The sequence below is a fragment of the Mastomys coucha genome, unplaced genomic scaffold (genome assembly GCF_008632895.1).
Source record: "Mastomys coucha isolate ucsf_1 unplaced genomic scaffold, UCSF_Mcou_1 pScaffold1, whole genome shotgun sequence".
Lineage (NCBI taxonomy): Eukaryota > Metazoa > Chordata > Mammalia > Rodentia > Muridae > Mastomys > Mastomys coucha.
Genome location: NW_022196891.1, coordinates 83,172,357 through 83,189,120, shown reverse-complemented (window position 1 = coordinate 83,189,120; position 16,764 = coordinate 83,172,357). Strand labels below are relative to the sequence as shown.

Below are 16,764 nucleotides of genomic sequence, written 5' to 3'. Positions count from 1 at the left end.
TCTCTCTCTCTCTCTCACACACACACACACACACACACACACTTTCTTGACTCAAGTTCAAGGAATTTTGCCTTTCTTGACTTCTCCCAAGAAGAAAAACAGCTACTGGAAAAGAGTCAAATCTGCAGAGTGAAGTCTTGGTAGCAGAACTCCCTCACACTCAGAGCAACTCATGATCAGCTTCCAAAATAAATAAATAAACAAATAAATAAATAAATAAATAAAAATGGCCCCTATAGTTTTCAGTCATCCCACACAGTGCTATTGAGAAAATCAAATGAGATCAAAGCAGTGGCATTGCTTGTATGCTGAAAAGACAAAAGAGAGAAAGCTCCATTATAGTTTTATCTTTTATTTGACTTAGCTCTGTTACTCTACTAAACAGTAAAGTGAGTAAATTATTTTTTGGACAGGTGGATAGATGGATGCGTGGATGGATGCATGGATGGATGATTAGAAAGGTGTGACATCTACTTTATCCATCTCCTGATTTCTTTTAGGTATCATGTCTAGAAACTATGAACCTTGACTTTAACCCGGGTGTACCCTGGAATGAGCAGAGAGTATCTTTAAGACCACGATATGGAAACCACACTTCTCAGAGCTCTACAATAGCAACTCTGGAGGAAGAAGCTAAGGCTCAGCACTTGTAATACAGAGCGTGACCAAAGGTGAAAAGTACATAGGCTGCTACATTAGCCGTGCTGTCACTGTAGGACACTGACAGTGCTGCTTAGGAGAGAAGAGGATAATGGCAAAGGCACAAAGGCTCTGTGGTAGTGAGAGTCAGGTTCTTACACTATCTCTACAGTCAAGTAGCAGGGAGAAAGGTCAGCTCGGTGGCAAGGAGGGATGTCACACAGAAGATCCACACTTCAGGGGCCTACTTCTCCCAGCAAGCCCCTGTTTCCTAAAGGTTCTACAGTCTCCACCAAACAGTGCCACCCACTGGAGATCAAGAGTTCCAACCATGACCCTGGGGGGTCACATTTCCTATTCAAACCACAAAAGGTCCCAAGCACACACAGGGCCTTTACCACAGTACTCGGCAGGCGTAGCTCGTCCCTGGGACTGCAGACTCTTCTCAGGAAAGAATCATCATCTACAGTAACTAAAGTACCCTGTCGATTCCACAAGATTGAATGAATATGCTCCCAATCCAAACTCGTTGGAGTGCACTCTCCTCTCTAAAATGTTCTTCCTGTCATACCCAGCTCTTGATATTACACAGTTTCTGTTCTCTCCAGTTTCCTACTAGCTGCTACCAGGAGAAGTCCAGTAAAAGCGGTTATCAGCATACTCCTCTCCCCACTGATAACAGAGTTCACTAAATCGGCTGGAGAAGGGAGCAGTTACTTTTTAAAGGAGATGGGGGTGAGTGACAGCTCATTGAGGATGAGTACAGAATTAGGCTTTGCTCCTGGAATGATGCCCAGAATCTCACTCCCCACTGGTCCACCTTCAGAAGGGGATGCCTATGGCAAAACAAAGAGGCTTCGGAAATGTACTGGAACAGTTCTCAGTTCTCAGGCTACTCCGAGAGACCCCAGGGATAAGATCCATTAGCTTCTCTCTACGTAAATCAATTCCATTGTGTGTCCCTGACTTACAAAAGCGTGGACCCCATGGTGGTGTGAATGAAAAATGTCTCCAATGGGCTCAAGTATTTGGGGCATGATGATCCCAATGGGTGGCACTGTTTGTGAAGCTGTAGAGACTTCAGGAGGTGGAGCCTTGCTGCAAGAATTATCTCACTGAGGTGAGGGTTTGAGAGTTTACTATCTCATCCCCTTGTAGTTCCTTTTCTTTTTCATGAGTGTGGATAAAGATGGGATCTCTTGCTTCCCACTCCATGCATTTTCTGTCTGGCCTCCTCTGCCATGATAGACTCTTCTGAAATGAGAAGCCATATTAAGCTTTTTCTTCTCTAAGTTGTTCTTGGTCGTGGCGTTTTTCAGTGCAGGCAGGTCAATCGACCCTACCAGAGTCTGAAATGAAATGTCGGCTCCCTTTGAGATTGAGGAGAAGAGCAGGGCCTGAAGAAAGTCTTGGTGCCCTCAGAATAGTAAAGTATGTCCTTATGGATATAGGACAATGGCTCCTCACTACACACTGAGAGCACTGAGGAGTCAGAGCAGCAGAAGGGAAGCAGTTGGTCTAGGACCTTGTAGGACTTCGGGTCCCAGCCCAGAATGGCAAGCTTACCCACAAAGGCAGAGAACGGTATTCATAGTCCTGAGTGGATGACCATCACCGAGGTCTTATCTATTCCTTCTTTCCCTTATCTTTTGTCTTTTTGGCCACAAAAACTGAGCATGGGTTGGCCCCGTCATATCTGGAGATTGTTGGGCAGTCTTGGATATTAGGCATTTTCTACTGTAAATTACTAGTTTGGGTGGTGGCACTATCCCCAGACTATCAGAATTGAGGTGGTGACTAGCCTAGCAGAGTTTGGGTAGGAGGAAGCATGGCAGGCTGTTAGCTGTGATCCATTGATACCTGTTAACCTTAATATGCACCTAAGCTGGTTCAAGGACACTTTGACCACGAACTACTGAGTTTTTTTCCTTACACTGGACTTTCCCTCAGCAGCCACCAAAGTTCAGCCTGCTTGGTGACCTCTGGGTCTTTTATTTCTTAAATCTCCATCATGATGCCAGGGATTCTTGTTTCTTGTTTCTCTTCTGTTTTTACTACTAAGATTCTATCATTGGTCTGAAGGTCACTCTACTGGGTTACAACTGTAGCACCCTATCCAGTTCTCACAAGTGCCATAAGGCTGAACCTTCACTGCTGGATGGAGATCTGAGCCATCTTTGACATCTCAAAGATCTTGTTAACTCAACCAGCCAACCCAAGATAACCATTTCTAGGCTCTGTGCAGTGAGTGAGCCAGACTCTTTAGCTCGCTACTGTCAACCTAGATAGCATCCCACACTCCCTGTATGCCCTGGAGATGCTGGAGGACATCTCCAATCTTACCTCTTTGAGTGCCAGCATAGCTGCGAGTTTACAAGGTTGTAACATACTTTTTTCATGTGTCGTCTAAGTTACATTTCTAGACTACAGCTTTCTCTTATAGTCACTTTGTTGAGGGTGAGACGGAGTGTACTATAGCACAAGCTGAACTCAAACTCATTATGTATCCAGAAATGACCTTGGCCTTGAGACTCTCCTCCCTCTGCCTCCTGAGTGCTGGGATTATAGGTGTGTGGAAGCAGTCAGGGCTAGCTCGTGTGGGACTGGTGATCAAAGGTCTCAGGGCTTTGCTCATGTTTCTTAAGGGCTCTGGGGACTGCGCTATATACCAAGCTGCTATTCCTTTTTTTTTATCTACTATGGAATCATTTGTCTATCTATCTCATCCATGTAATGTGATGTTCATAAAATATACCTTTATTCCCCCCTTCTGCCTTCCAGCATTCTTTCAAACGCTGTTTCTATGACATCTTCATGAGAGCCTTAAAGCTTCCTGCCACTCAGCACACGCCTTGCATGTGGAGCTACTTAGACTGCGTTGGAATATTTTGTTCTTACCTCCAAAACACCAAGAACTCTTCAGGAACTAGCTTAACCCTTCACAGGTCTTTCCTCACTCCCAGCTAAGACCATCTGCACCCTATAAAAATATGTCCCTGGGTGCAGCTTCAGCATAGCATGGAGTGGAACCAGAATTCATCCCCATTCTTTTATCCAAATCCCCTGCTCTAGTTTAAGACTCATGGGCCTCATATCCAAGTGTTTTATTCCTAGATATTTCTATCTTAGCCTTTAAGGTTGAGCCTTCATAGGACTGTTAATTTTGACTCAGTATTTGCCTCTACTTGAATGCCTTGCTTGATCTTTTACATTCTGGCCAGAAGCACCCAGGCCAACCTCTAGAGATTGTTACTGCATTCTTGTACATCACTGCAAGACGTTTTGACAGAGCAAATAAATGCATCTGATGTTTATGGAAATTTTCTAATGAAAGAGAATGATGGCTCCCTCTCTCTGAAAGCCAGTTTTCAGGTTTGTGCTCTGCACTATTATCACACAGTAAGATGTTTGCTGCCCAAACCATGATGTTATCCAGGAATAAAACTCAAGGTTAGAAAATGTAAAAAACAAAGAACATTTCAGGTATTAAAAAGATGTGAGCAGTAAGAACCAGTGGTAGAAACGTCCTGGTCATCGCTTCCCCCACATGCTGCCCTCACCTTCACACTGACCCCTCTGGGTTCTGCACATGCTGCAGTTTTTCATAGACCCTTGGGTGTGCTATAAACTCTATCCAGAACAGTCCCTATTCCATGTACTTTTTTTTCTTGATCACGTTATTTCCTCTTTCATGTTTCTGGCAGGGATCATCTCCTCCTGGAATTCTTTCTTAGCCCATAGTTGAATATAGTGTTTCTCTTGTTAAAGATACTTTGTTAATTTGATTTAAATCCTCATTAGACTTTAAGTTCAATTCAATGGGAGTCTAGATATACATGTATCTCACAGATCACAGTGCAGCCTTTTTTTTTTTTTTTGCTCAGTAAGTCTTTGTTGAACAACTATATGAGTATCGATCATGTGTTTCGTTATCCAACTATGTGGTCATTCATAGGGAATATTAGTGAGTAGAAAGAAAGAATCTAGCTGGGTAACAAACACTGGAGGGTGGTACCAGGTAGTGGGGCATCTCACACAGCATGGGTCTGAAAATGTGAGTCAAATGAAGAAGGGATGGACAGGAAAAAAAATGACAGACATATGGACACAGGAAAGCTGGGGTCACATGGGTTGTGGACACTCTAATGGAGATACACCACCAATGGCTATAGTCTGAAGCCTCACTGCATTGATTATATACAGCAGAGGTGGTGGGGGTAGCTAGTCTCAATAGGAGGCTGCAGTTGTAAGGGAGGAGAAAGCTGCAGTTGCTAGTTTTGCACATACTGGTCAGCTGTTCATAAATACTTATATTTGGACATAGGAAGGCCTTACCTTTCTGAACCTGGAGAAAGCCTTTCTGAGCTCAAGGGAAAGGTTTTGCTGACTTCTTAGCAGTCTGATTTGCTTTGTGCTAGAAATGACAGACAGTAAGAAAATAAAGCTCCAGAAGATAAATAGCAATGAGCAGACAGACAAGATTAAACCAGGAAATTATGATCCTGCTTCTGGGGACGAGAGAATCAACAAGTTCATTGGTAGCTAACTGTATCCAGGGAAAAGAGACAGACTACATGAGCCATAGGTCATCTATGCACATATAAGATATCAGGAAGGGAAAGTGCCTATAAGGCAATGTTGGGGGTTGGGGGTCAGGAGGGGTCAGTGATAGGGGAGGGCTGCAGGGCACAGATATCCAAAACATGAGCCATTGCTGTTCTTGGCTGTCCACTACAAATAGATGGTACGACTTTATTGGTTAAGACAACATATACTGGTTATAAGACATGAAGGGAGCAAGCTAGGACTGGCTTGAAAACTTCCTACCTGCTGACTAGCTTTTCACAGTGCCTCAAGTGCTATGCAGAAAGTCATCCACGGAATGAACCCCTTCAGCCATCCCTACCCGATATAATATTGACCTGCCCAGCAAGATGTACTTATTAGTGCAAAGGCAGCATGGAGATTGTGTTGGGCAAGGGGCAACCAACCATGTTACTGTTGGACCTGAGGCCTGCTTCATAAGAAGGAGTCTATGTCTGGCACTGTAAATTTTTTCAGGACTCTGTAGCCCTAGGTGGGAAACCAGACATCACGTCAAACTTCCTTCTAAATATTTGGTTATACCTGTAGCTTGACCTTTCCCTCAACCTTGGCCAGGAAGACGTCTTTTGTGGTGGACAGCAGTTAATGCACATCCCTAGTCCAAAGTGCTGGAATGAGTTGCTCTAGATGCTTAGCCCTAGACTGAAAATAGGCCTCGCCATGCCCACCACCAGGCTCAGGAAACATCAAGGGAGAGGAAAACTTGTGAAAGTAGAGGATGAGAAGGATGCTGTGAATACTGCGGTTCTCACTGGCTTGCTCTAGTGCAGATACCCACAGCTGAGGTGAGCTCGGGCACTCAGCTCTCCAGCAGGCAGCGTCCATGAGACTCGGTGGGTTTTCATGGATGGGGAACATGGTGCGAGTGTCTGGAGGAAGCGGGAAAGAAGGTGCTGGGAGTGGAGAGGAGCAAGGAACATTGGATTCCTGTGTGAAACTGTCGATGACAAATAAAAGATGTTATCCAAAGAACACAACAGTTCTGTACGTAAGATAACTAAGTGTGAGTTAGGTCATCAGACTGACCTTGGAGAAGCCCATGGGGACCCCGACTCAGTTTCCTGATGGCTTCTGGAAGCTTCTGTAAGAAGATGAAACATATTTTCAATCTTTTATTTATTTATTTACACTCTAGATTTTATTCCCCTCATGGTCCTTAGCCAAAAATAAATAAATAAATAAATAAATAAAAATTAAAAGTACAGAATAACCAAGATACAGTCCACAGAACTCACAAAGGTCAACAAGCTGAAGGGCCAAAGTGAAGACATGTTAGTCCCACTTGGGTGGAAGAAGAAAGCAAGCTGGGAGGGAGGGAGGGACCTGGAAGAGAAAGTGGATGAGGGGGAGGGAGGGAGAGGGGAGCATGATGTGGAGTTACTGGGTGAGGGGAAAGACTAAAGCCCTGAGGGCCAACAGAAAGAATGGGAACAGGCAACCTTGGGAGGTAAGAGGTTGGGGGGACCCTCCAGAATGTACCAGAGGTCTGGGAGGTGAGAGACTCCCAGGACTCAAAGGCAGGGTTCTTAGACAAAATGTCCAACAGTGGGGAGAGGGAACTTGTAGAGCCCACCTCCAGTAGAAAGTTGGGGCATCAAGTAAGGGATGGGGTTGCCATCCCACAGTCAAAACTCTGGCCCATAACTGTTCCTGTCTGAAAGAACTGCAGGGATGGAAATGGAGAGGAGCCTGAGAAAAAGGAAGGCTCAGCGACAGGCCCAAAGTGGGATCCAGCTCAGGGGGAAACATATTTTTTAAACTGCAAAACACCCAGCAATCAAAACTGTTTCAAATTCAAACCAACCAGAAAGGGGTGATTTATGGTAGAGTTGGAAAGTGGGCTATAAAACTTTTATGCTCAGGAAACTTCCAGAAATATAAAGACACCCAGCACAGAGGACTCGGGGTGTCATCTGTGAGAGAGCTGAAGCAGAGTAAGCGCTCTTCGCTTTAGCACTGGGCAAAAGGACTAAATGCCAAACCATAAGGGGGACTTCCGTGTTCTCAGAACAGGAGCTCAGGCGTAGGCTCCTCTGCCCACTGAATTCTAACTAGAATGGGGCATTTAAGATCAGTATTGTGAGAGAAGACCGGAGGAATCTCTGCTCACAACCCAGTGGTGGTTGCCGTGGGGAAGGTGATGCAAGGTGAGAAGCCAGCACTGGGCGCGTGCCTCTGTGAGAAAGGTTTGAAAGTTGGGTGGCAAAGGCTGCACTGAAGGGGTTGGCAACTGATAAGTAAACACACCTCAGGCCTTAATAAGATTACTGGATTTACGTCAGGCTGCGGCACTGTTTCTAAACCCCTCTGATGTAACTAAAGGGATCATTTAAAAGGATCAATAAAACAAACCTTTAAAACAATAGCGCAAACACATCCCACATGTTTTAGGGGAAATAAAAACAAGATTAGTTAAGATTTAAGCCTGTTTAGGTGTCTTTTGCCAGGTTTGATGAGGAAAAATTCAAAACAGAAGTAAACATTATTCTTTGTAAGGAGGGAGAATTTAAAAATCAAAAGGATGTAAGCAGAGAGCCTGTGTGAGAGAGCTGGTGGTCTTCTAGTGTTGTTTAGTGTGGATACATTCAGTGTACTTGCATGGGAGTGAGTCATGCACCTGTATGCGTGTGTGTGTGTGTGTGTGTGTGTGCGTGTGTGTGCGTGTGTGTGCGTGTGTGTGCATGAATGTGTATATGTGTGTATGTGTATATGTGTGTGTATGTGTGAGTATATGTGTGTGCGTGTGTGTGTGTTTGTGTGTGTGTGTGTGCGTGTGTGTGCGTGTGTGTGTGTGTGCGTGTGTGTGCGTGTATATATGTGTGTGTGCATGAATGTGTATACGTGTGTATGTGTGTGTATGTGTGTGTATGTGTGTGTATGTGTGTGTGTGCATGAATGTGTATATGTGTGTATATGTGTGTATGTGTGTATGTGTGTATATGTGCGTGTGCATGTGTTTATGTGTGTGTATGTGTGTGTATATGTGTGTGTATGTGTGTATGTGTGTATGTGTATGTGCATGTGTGTATATGTGTGTATGTGTATATGTGTGTGTACATGTGTGTATGTGTGTATGTATGTGTGCATGTGTGTATGTGTGTGTATGTGTGTGTATATGTGTGTGTGCGTGTATGTGTGTGTATATGTGTATGTGTGTATATGTGTGTGTATGTGTGTGTATGTATGTATGTGTGTACGTGTGTGTGTACATGCGTGTGTGTGTATGTGTGTGTGCATGTGTGTGTATATCTGTGTATGTGTGTATATGTGCATGTATGTGTGTATATGTGTGTATGTGTGTATTTGTGTGTGTGTGTATGTGTGTGTTTGTGTATGTGTGCGTATGTACAATTTGTGGTCTTACAATTAAGTCTCTACTTCCTATAATACTAATCTTATTATAACCAATTTTCTTCTTTGAGCCTCATTAAATATATCACAAGGAATCTAAATGTATAATTTTAGGCTATAGTGAAGCAACAAGTCTCATGATAAAACATACATTATGCCATTAAAATAGATGCTAAATCTTGTAGACACACATGATGAGCAGAGAAAACAGAAATCAAAGTCTGAGGCATAAATTAACTCCTCTCTTCCCTGGGAATCAGTTACCCATCTGAGGACTGAGGACCCAGAGGCCTGGAGGCTTGGGAGGTTTTTCCAGGTCACAGAGCTCAGCACTTTGGCTTGAGTTGGGACCTCTGGGGGCTTTGCTCTCTCCCTGTTTGTGTTACATACCCATTGCGTGAGCAGAAACGTGCATGCAAACTGGTGAAATTTCAGGTAAAAGTATTTTTAAAAAGCACATTCTGTCGGGGGAGAAGCTAGGAAAGTCTTACCTGGAAGTGGGTTGACAATTTGCTGAAGTGGAAAATTGGAGCAAGACATTTCTTATAGAAATGTAAATCCATGCTGGTGTGAGATGGCATGCCACTTGGGAGAGGAAGACAATGAAAAGTTATCTGTGGTACACAAAGGGGAGAGAGAGAGAGAGAGAGAGAGAGAGAGAGAAATACATGAGTATAGCCACAAGCTATGCTACTTGGCTTCTTTGTTCGCATAACAAGCTACGACTTTAATTATTTATGAATAAGTGCCTAAGCCATACACTTCAGCTCATTCTCTGGCTAGCTTGTAACCTACAGAACCCATTTATTCTAGTCTATGTCTACCACATGACTGGTTATCTCTCCTCAGTTTTGTGTGTCTGGTTTCCTCAGAGTTCAGGGTGAATCTTCCAGCCTGACTCTTTTCCAGAGTTTCTCTGTCTCTCTGTCTCTCTGTCTCTCTCTCTGTCTCTCTCTGTCTCTCTCTGTCTCTCTCTGTCTCTCTCTCTCTGTCTCTCTCTGTCTCTGTCTCTCTCTCTCTCTCTCTCTCTCTCTCTCTCTCTCTCTCTCTCTCTTTCTCTCTCTGTCTCTGCCAGAGGCCCCACCTTCCATTCCTGCCTCAGCTAATAGGCCATCAGCTTTTTACGGACAGGTGATGCTTCCACACAATGTCCGAGAGAGACTCTCTAAATACGAGTATGCATGAGTGTACAGACGTGTGTAGAGACCAGAAATCACCACTGGGTGTCTTCTTCAATCACTCCCTGCCTGGGTTTTTTGAACCAGGTTCTCTCACTGTTCCTGAATCACACCAATCTGGGTGGACTGGCTGGCCAATAGTTAGCAGAGGCCCATCTAACCCCCTCTAGCACTGGCATATGAGGCCCATCTGACCCCCTTGTCTCTGCCCCTAGCTCTTACTCAGACCCTTGGGTTCCTGCAAGCACTGAAGTGGTTGAGCCATCTCCTACTGTAGAATAATTTATTTTCATAATTTCTTGAAGATGAAGCAGGCATCCATTTGTCACAAGTGCAATAAGAAGTGTCCCACTCAAGCACAGTAGCCCGGCCCATTAACTTTAAGAGAGACTGAACAACTGATCTTGGTTCGGAGGTAAATTTTGTTGCCAGGGATAAAGTGATCACCTGACCATTTCAAGCTGAGCAAATGAGATTCAATATTGAACCAGATTCAGCAGTTTGAGATACTTGAAATTAGGTTTAAAATGTGTTAATTTTTACACCTTATCTGAAAAGTTCAGTCTTAGGAATATTCCGTCTTCTTACAGAATGGAATGCATATTCTTTGCTCCTATAAACTCTCGTGTCTTTTCATGATCATGTGAGCAACTTTTAATACACTGTGATATGGTCTGTTTTCTCACATTTTTAAGACTGGGTTTCTCTGTGTCTCTTGCACTGTCTCTTTGTGACAGCTTGTCTGTCTGTTTCTTTGTTTTCCAGAGACCCGGAAGGCATGGAGTTGGGTGAGTGGGGATGTGGGGAGGGCCTGGGAGGCATTGGAGGAGGAGAAAGAGGAATCGGAAGAAGGGAAAATATGGTCAAAATCGATTGTATGGAGACATTCATTTTCAATAAAATTTCATCATCCATTAAAAAAAGAAAAGACCGGGTTTGTTTTAGCCCAGCTGCCCTCCGACTCACTAGCTCATGATGCTGGACTTGTAATGCTCTCACCTCAGCCTCCCAAGCGCTGTGACTACAGACATTGCCAGTGCCACCATGCCCAACTTATGACTCTAGGGGGTAGAATCAAGGGCTCTGTACACCCTCTGCAAGCCCTCTTCCAACTGAGCTGCATCCTCAGCCCAGATCTAGTTCAGGCTGGCCTCAAAGTCATGATCTTCTTGCCTCTGTTTCTACATCTCCTCCTACTGACATGCACCACTGTATCCACTTATAATATTTAATAAGAATCAAAGTACAGATAACACCATAGTGAAGACAGATTGTTAGGGTAAAATTAAGTATCAATATAATAAGCTCAGCTATTAACATTTTAAAATCTATCAGTTATTATGTTCTAAGAGCTTTAATCACTTTTCCCTAGATATGAGACTATATTCTTAGTAGAACAGTTGACATGCTTTGAAGTCTCATCTAAGAAGACATAACGGTGAATATTCTGGTGCGCGATTGGTGCCCAGAATTAAATGAATTAGACTGTTGATACTGAGATTTAGCAAACTTAATTTTTACTTCCCATCACTCCCTGAAAGTCAGCCAACGCACCACTCCTATTTAACTCACTGATGTTTGCCAGGGATGAAACTGGACCTTGGCTTTGAAAGCAAGATGTGGGATGTGCTGTCTCCCTCTGAATCCTCAGGTTACTTCAGATAGGCTTGATCACCACCGCTACCCCTGCTGTTGCGTCTCCCAAGAGCAGAGCAGCCTCTGAGCAGGAACTCTTGGGTTTGCTCTCCTCATTAACCATCTCTTGCTGATGATCAGTCTGGAAGTAGAAAACAGAACCTCGGTTATTTCTGTCTCTGGGAAGCTCCTAGTTACCGATTCACAGGAACTTCCACCCAACCACCTTTCAACACTGCCTCCTACACACTCTGCAGTTGTCCAATAGCAATTATGAAAAAATTAACCAACAAACAAAAATCCAACCTCTTGTGTCTGATCCTCTCCACAGACTGGGAGTTGAAGGGCTCCATCCAGTCACTCTGCAGAGCTGCTCCTTGGTTGGTTCCCACCATCCTAGCACAGCCTCAAGCTGCTGGTACCTACAAGTGGTTTCCATGACACTATCATCTCTCCAGAGATATGAGCTAGTCAGAACATACATTTCTATGACCACCAGGTTGCCTAGATGTCAACTAAGGTCAGACCTTGTCAAGCTGTTTTGCTATAACAAAATGCTATGAACTAGATGGCTTATTGTGGAAGATCTGTTTTCTGACAAGGGTCTACATGTCGGTTTGTAGTGTCTTCTTGTATCTAAGGATGAAGGGAAGACAAGAAAAAGTCTCTCCCAGGTCTCCTTTACTACATTACATCCTACTTATTACATTCTATTCCCAACCTCTAACCGTATCACATTAGTGTTATATCCTAATCCTGCTTGTGAACCTAGATAGCATATTGACACATGTTCTTTGAATCCCCCATTGTCTACTAAAAAGCAACTGTTTTTTATGCACAAAATATATCTATTCCATCTCACCAGCTCTGACTTCAACCCTCATGTTGAATCCAGCTTCTCATTCATCTATCACCTCAATTAGACTTGAATAACAACAAGAGCATGATTCATTTAAGACACAATTTATCTTCAGCTATGAGCCTGTGAAGTGAAACAAATTGTGTGACTCCGAAATAGGGTGGTGACAGCAAGCATAGGATTAATGTTCCCATTCCAAGAGGGAGAAAAGGAAAGAAAAACAGGGATAGCTGGTTCTAAGGGAGTCCCCAACCTAATAAGGCAAGCCGCACGAGACTGTAAAGCTGGAGAATAATAATCTTTGGTCGATCTCTGTTCCTGCTTTCTAGGCCTATCAGCACATCACTCTTTATATTTAGGCTGGTCCTTGCTCACAGCACAGTCTTCCACAGAAAACTACCCATATCTTAGTTTTCTCGCAGAGAAAGGTCCCAGGTTCATTGTGTCTCTGAATTACCGTGTACACACACCTAAAAGGATTCAAATAACAGAAGCTTTATCTATGATAGGCCCTTGGGTGGTGGATATTGTTAATCTAAGATGTTGCTTTTGAAAAATATAGTATTGAGATGAGAAGGTAGTTGCTCTTCCCAGGACTCCCAGACCATTTCACTTTGTGTGGAGTCAAGTACAAGAAACCTACATGTGTATAAAGCGCCTTATCTGTGAATTTGAACAACACCATGCTTGTACCAAATGCACAGTGAATCCATTGAACCTCCACTGACCTCTAAACCCCCTTGCACTTCTACTGATCCACTTTCTTTTTCCCAACCAATTCCCCTCCTATGTTCATACCATAGGGATAGAGGAGCTGAGATGTGTGTGCTTGTGGGAAGAAGCCCAAAGGGAAGCGATCCGAGAGCACACTTGGGGAGAAAGGGTTTAGAGGTAGAGGGAGATAAGGAGTAGGGAGGAGTAAGTGTTAAGGGAAGTCCACAGAAAGCTAAAGATGGATGAAAAGGGCCACATAGATGCTAACTTATCAACTAAATCTTCCTGGCTGAGATGGAATCTCAAAGTAATTTTAATTTGCATTTCCATGGTAAGGATGTAGAAAACTTAAGTGTCTAGTAACTGCTTTTACCTCTTTGGTTGAGAACGCTTTGTTTAGTACCATAGACTATGTTTTATTGAGATATTTGTTGTATTGATGTTTGGATTTGGGGTTTCTTGTATATTCTACCTAGCAATTCTCTGTCGGACACACAGCTAGTGAAGATTTCCTTCCATTCTGTAGACTGCTTCATCATGCAGTTGACTGTTTCCTTTGCTATACGCAACCATTTTAATTTCATAATGCACCGTTTTGTCAATTGTTGGTCATATTTCCTAAGCAACCAGAGTCTTATTCCAAAAGTCTTTATTTTTTTTACCTATGTCTCGTGGCATACTTTCTGCTTTCATATGTAGCAGTTTCAGAATAAAAACCTTAAATCCACATGGATACACAAAAGATTCCAAACAGAAAAGCAGTCCTCAGTAAGAGAAACATTGCTGAAGGCTGAACCATAGATTTATACAAATTATACTACAGAGATCTAGTCACAAAATCAACATGGCACAGAACCATCATAGACATTAATAGACTAGGATAGAAGATTCAGCTGTGAGCCTATGTGACTACAGCCACCTGTGCGTTCCTTCTCTCTTTCTTCCTTTCTTTCTTTCTTTCTCTCTTCCTTCCTTCCTTCCTTCCTTCCTTCCTCATCTTTCTTTTTTTTAAGATACCAAAATACATATTTGATAAAGAACAGTATTTTCAAGGAATGGTGTTTGGAAAGTTCGATAGTTACATGTGGAAGAATGAACTGATGAAGGTCTCTCACCCACCACAAAACTTAGCTCTATCGCATAGCTTCAAGTGACCTAGTATTCTACTTCTTGCACAGTCTAGCATTGCCCATCCAGAGTCACTTGTACTTCCATAATACAAGTTTTGGGATTTTGTTTAATATCCCTGTTAAGAACGTCATGAGAATTTTGATTAGTAGAACACTGAATCTACACATTGCATTCGGCAGTTCGGTCATTTCCATGATGTTGATTCTTCTGATCTGTGGCCATACCTTCATCTTCTAGTGTCTTCTTCAATTTCTTTCTTCAGAGTTTTAAATGTTCACTGAAGAGTCTTTCAATTTCCTTTCTTAGATTTATTCCAAGGCATGTATTTTTTCCTGTTGTGAATGGATCATGTTATACATGATCTATTTCTCGGTGTGTTTGTCATCTGTACACAGAAAGGTTACTTATTTTTATATGTTAATTTTGTGGCCTGTCCACAGCAGGAGTTTTCTGTCTACGTTATTTTTGATACAGGACCTCTCACTGATCTTGGGATTACCATTTTGGCTGGACTGATAGGCCAGCAAGCCCTTGGGATCCACTTGCTTCTCCTACTCTAAGCTCTGGGATGTCAGGGGAGTGTCAATGTCACCCGGCTTTTGTCAGGATCTTGAGGACTAAGCTTAAGTCTTCAGGATCGATCCTTAACCTAGTACTTCACATATGAAGTCATCTCCAGGGTCTCTTTTTTCATGGTGTTGGGGTTCTAATTCAGGCACATATCCTTACTAAGCATGTGCTACAACTGGGCTACACCCTAGCAACCTTGGTGTGGAGTTGCCTTATAGGCTTTAGTGAAATTGGAAATAGTCACCAGAAAACCCTTAATCGCCAATGACAAAGAAAATATAATTAACCCAACCTTCTTTTCCCCATGGAAAACCACTAGTAGAAATGCTGCCTTAAGAATTTACAGGGAAGATATTTTCCAAGTATCTTGGGAGTAAACATGATTATCTTCTGGAATATACTGTTACATGAATACTAATTGTGTAAATTACATCATTTCTACAGATTTCCTCTAATAGAGTCTTCCCTACCTTAGAAAACGAACTCAAAAAATAAAATAAAAAAAAATTTAAAAAAACCCCAAAGTACTACATGTAATTAAAGTGTGGTAAAAATATAACATACATCCAATTTTATAATTACTTAATGCAGGGGCATGTTCCGTGCAGTCATGATCCACATACTTTATTTATTTTTAAGTCTGCCTCAACCCTAGGCATGTAAGGAAAGTGCTTTAAACAAAACTAAATAATGATAAATGAATCCAAAGAATATGTTCCCTTAAAATGATTTAAATTCAATGTACTGAATAACTTCAACCTCAACATTTCAGATTTTAGCTTCTTTGTAATTGGTCCAAATTCCCTAAGGTTTTAAGTATACTTGAATTATTCTGTGATGAATTTGATTACTTGAGATTAAAGAGCTAGATTGGTAACCTCATTGTAATACATTACAATGATCCGGGCTCCACACAGCATATCAAAATGAAACAGTAAGGAAATTGAGAAAACATACTATTACAGAAGAATAAACTGGAACAGGCTCACCAGAAAATGTTCAAATATTTTGCTGGATTTGGGTTTTGTAAAATTCTTAAATATGTTTGGCCTAACACGTTTCCCTTTAATTCCCTTAATATGCCCTGTGGATTTCCACAGAAATTTGAACCATATGTTTCGGATTCGTTTATACTTAACTCATCAACATGTTTGAGGAGAATAATGTGAAGCACAAAAGCCTCACGAACACTCTCTGTGGGCTCTTTCATTTTATGGTAAACAACTGGAACCCGAACCCCGAGATCCTGGGTCTTCATTTAATACTCAGACTCCATCAAGAACAGGGAGTTCTTAACTGGACCGGGCACACTTTGCCTTTGACGGTGCCTCGCTCCAAATCTCGCAGCTGGGAGGAATTATTTTGATAGTTCACTCTGCTCTTGTCACTTTCACTTTAGAGAATGTAAGTAAAGTCTTTGATGTTGTAACACTTGTGGAGTCCAGGCTCAGTGACACTCCATCAGCTTTGTTTGTTTTTGTACGGATAAACGCTGCACCTGCTCGGCTTGCTCGCCGCAACGCAGAGAATTAAGCAAAGCACGTTAGAAATCGTGTTCATGCTCTGCCCGCTACAGTCTGTTTGTGTGTACAGAGAGAGGGGACAGAGACAAAAGTTACTGCCTTCCTTCCTCTGGTGTCTGTTCGAATGAGTAGAAAATTATTTAATGGCTGTTTTTACAAGTTGATTATTCTCGTCTGACTCCACATCATTGATATGGCACGGGACTAGTCTACTTCCTTTCTCTGTCAGCTTTGGGGACTATACCCTAAGATCCACGTCTAGGTGTTTAATGACCGGACATGATGAACACTGGCTGTTTGTTCTCTGCCAGCTATCATTTTGCAAAACTTTCTTCCTCTCTGTAAGATGGCTGGCACCTCAGTGGTTACTTTAGAACTCATTCCTGTTTGTTTCTTCCTCGTGGGCATTCCTCAAACAGCTGAAGATCACAGCTTCTCTTTACTCTGTAAACAGCAAGGATAATCTGCTTACACTGGTATCTGCTTTATCCTCTAGCCCAGTCCCACTACCTCCTCCATGATTGAACGTCAGTCCGTCCCTGGTGCTTCTGAAAATTCC

General features: G+C 42.6%; 1 long non-coding RNA gene across 1 annotated transcript in view; it reads right to left on the bottom strand.

The window, feature by feature from the left end:
• LOC116071730 overlaps nt 1-7,194 on the bottom strand; it is a 9,013-nt gene extending 1,819 nt beyond the window's left edge. Inside the window, exons 1-2 of the long non-coding RNA XR_004111110.1 lie at nt 7,049-7,194; nt 6,271-6,325 (exon numbers count right to left, since the gene is read on the bottom strand). This is a non-coding gene — a long non-coding RNA (uncharacterized LOC116071730). The remainder of the gene's footprint in view (nt 1-6,270; nt 6,326-7,048) is intronic.
• Nucleotides 7,195-16,764: the final 9,570 nt, after the last annotated feature.